This window comes from Elephantulus edwardii, unplaced genomic scaffold (genome assembly GCF_000299155.1).
Source record: "Elephantulus edwardii isolate Elephantulus edwardi_28Jun2011 unplaced genomic scaffold, EleEdw1.0 scaffold00297, whole genome shotgun sequence".
In the NCBI taxonomy this organism is placed as follows: domain Eukaryota; kingdom Metazoa; phylum Chordata; class Mammalia; order Macroscelidea; family Macroscelididae; genus Elephantulus; species Elephantulus edwardii.
Genome location: NW_006400047.1, coordinates 1,437,555 through 1,441,001, shown reverse-complemented (window position 1 = coordinate 1,441,001; position 3,447 = coordinate 1,437,555).

Genomic DNA, 3,447 nt, shown 5'->3' with positions numbered 1-3,447 from the left:
GCAAGGCATCTTTCAGGCAGCCTCTTATGCAGTCGCAGCATTCCAGGAATTGGCCTGCCTCATGCCAGGGCTCAGTGTTGGAAGCTCTCATCAAACCCAAAATACCTTCTCTGTTACAATCATGCAAAATGATAAATAAGCCAAAGTGCCAGTTTTCTAACATATAATGAGAACATCCTTTCCCACTGATTGGAATGCTTGATGTCCTTCCAGAGATCCTTCTTTTGAAGAAGCCTCTCAAAAATTGCTGAATAAGCATACATCAGACTATGGAAAGTCTGATAAATTGGGTAGGGATTATTTTACCTCCTAGGGAAAGGAACATCGGAAGAAAAATGGGCAGTCTCCTTCTGTGCAGTTCATAGGTTCTGAAAATCTACTGGAGGGTCAGTTATGAGTTGGTTCTGATACGAAGACAAATAACAACAAACATGTCAGGGGACAGCTTGTATGTACTTTGATTTCTATTCCTCCATCCAGAATTTCCTTCCCTTGATTATGCTAGAGAAATGCTAATCACTTTTGTCCTCCCATTTTTCTGCTTATTTCCTTACCATAACTTTTTCACCGTGTAATTTAGGATAGGGGATAAATAGTAAACTTTGTTATATGCATATTTTAGATAGTTAAAAATTATAAAGGAAATACATAGAAAGCTATTTATTCACCAGTTCAGTATTTCCACTATCTCTTCCAATCTTTGTTAAATCCACAACTTAAACTAAGGATGTCTAAACAGAAATTCATGGAAATGGTAACCTTTTTTTAGTTTACTTATTAGAAAAGAGCATTTAGCATAAAGGGATTTTTAGAGAGCATGGAAGGGGACTTGTAGAGGTTGAAAAACAGTATGACCTTTATAATTTCCGATCAGTTGTATAATAATTTTCAGATCAGTTTATCAAGCTGTCATCCCATTGTTTCAGGTCTCTCAGGCAGCTGCGGAGCTTCAACAGTACTGCATGCAGAATGCCTGCAAAGATGCCTTGCTGGTTGGTGTTCCAGCTGGAAGCAACCCGTTCCGGGAGCCCAGATCCTGTGCTTTATTCTGAAGACTAGTAAGTGATGATTTACCATGCTATCTTGGGGCCATGAATAACCACTGAGCTTCACAGAGGATTTGGCAACTGAATTTATTTAGTTGGGGGAATTAAAAGACTAGTAAAATGTACAGCTTTCCCTAAAGGGTACTGTAGAATACTTTCTATTAGTAGAGCCTCAATTCTCTTTGGTATTAATTTTTTTTTTTTTTAGGGTAATGATAGATTAGAAAGTTACATGACCAAAGGGATAGACCTCCCTCCCTGAAAGGAGGTTTGGAGGGAAGGTCTTTAGTATTAATTCTTGAGATATTAATAGTCTCATTGTGATTGAGTGTGTTACAAGTCTAATAGTAATTTCTTGACTCTAATCTCACTTTGTTTGACTTTATGCCTTCTCAGAGTTGTGATTACTGCTTGGTTCTGTCAACTGACTTCCTTCTCTTGGGACTAAGTTCTCTCCAGAGGAGTAAATTAGTTCCTACCACTATTGTGATTTTTTTTTCTCTGAAGGCTCTCAGAATATATCTCTGTGTTTCAATGGGAGGAAAAATGAGAATAGGGTAAAAAGAACTTTAGAAGTGACTGTGAAAATGGTAACACTTCTCTGGTGATTTATTAGAAGCTTCAGAGATTCACATGCTTTGTGTTCGGGGCTCATTAATGTTATTTATATTTAAATATATACTTTAAAAATGTATTTCTCTGTATATTTAAATATGTACACACACATTTGTTGCTGTTACGTGCCCTTGAATCAGAATCGACTCACAGCTGACCTTCCAGCAGGTTTTTAGAGGCAATCTTTCTTCTGTGGAACAGCTGGTGGGTTTGAAGCATGTGCCTTTGGGTTGGCAGTATAACTCCTTATCACCAGGCTACCATAGCTCCGATCGATCTATCTATCTTCCCCCCCAAAAAATGGGCCAACACCATATACTATTTATTCTGAGTCTTTTTCAAGGTTGGTATGTGTTGTTAGTTACGTTCATAAAATAAGTAATTATCTTGAGTCTTTAACATAGTTACAAAAGGAAATTATTCTCATGTAGAAGGATATAGGCTTACTATAAGATACTCTTATGTTCTGATGAAAAATAGTAGTCTTATGTTACATAAATTTTTTCTTTTTTACAAAGCACTTTTATTGATGCTACTAAATACTTAGGGCATGTTGTGAGGAGGGACCAGTCCTTGGAAAGGGGCATTATGCTTGGGATGTTGGAGGGACAGCACAAGACTGGAAGACCCTTGATAAGATGAATTGACTCAGTGAGTAGGATAATGGGGGTAGGTGTGTCAGAGACAATAAGGTTGGCTCAAGATAGAGCAGGGGTCAGAGCTGTTGTACATAGGGTCACTATGAGTTGTAGGTGACTTTGTGGCACATAAAAATAACAACACATTCAATACCATGGGTTGAATTTTGTGTGTGTGTGTGTGTGTGTGTGTTGTCACTTTTTATTTTGAATACCCTAAAAATGATTATTTATTTATTAAGATTATTAAAATGAAAATTTTCTAAATTCTCTTTTCAATAGGTAAGAAATTCTCTGAGAAATGCCTTCAAAAACAAAGTGATGGATGACTGCCTCCAACTCTCAAGAAAGCATTTTTCCTTAGCCAAACTGCTTTTCGTATTTGAGACCTTTCCTGTGGCCTGGTCCTAAAGCCAAATTTCTATAGAAATTGATGTGTTTCTGCTCAAGTAAGGAAAGAGTGAATAAGCAGACATTTAAATAATAATGGCTCTTTTCATGGAATGTTTTACACTTAGAAGAAACAAAAGTTTTACCACCAAGTATACCAAAATACAACTTATTCTTAAGTGAATTACTATTGTTAATGTACCTGAATACTATATATATGTTTTGTTTACTGGGTATTTACATTTTAAGAAGGAAAACATTTTTGTTATTAAAATAAATATAATTTGTTCTAAGATTTTTATACTCTAACAAAATGGTTTGGTTTTGGTTTTTTTTCCTCATGAATTTACAATTTCTAAATTAAAATAAGTAATACAGGCAGTCCCTCATGAACAAGTTCAGTTAGGTCAAATTGATATGTAAGTCAAACAGTTAGGTATGGTTTTTATCTAATGCCAGTTAATTAAATGTTTGTCTTTGTATATCATTTTGTGCATAAAAAAACATAAACAGGACACTCCTAGATACACTAAAACATCTTTAACATAATAATAAAATAACAATGATAACAATAATTTTTTGATGCATATTGAAACGTGGTCTTTTAGGTCAAATTTATATGTAAGTCCAACAGTTAGGTATGGTTTTTATCTAATGCCAGTTAATTAAATGTTTGTCTTTGTATATCGCTTTGTGCATAAAAAAACATAAACAGGACACTCCTGGATACACTAAAACATCTTTAACATAATAATAAA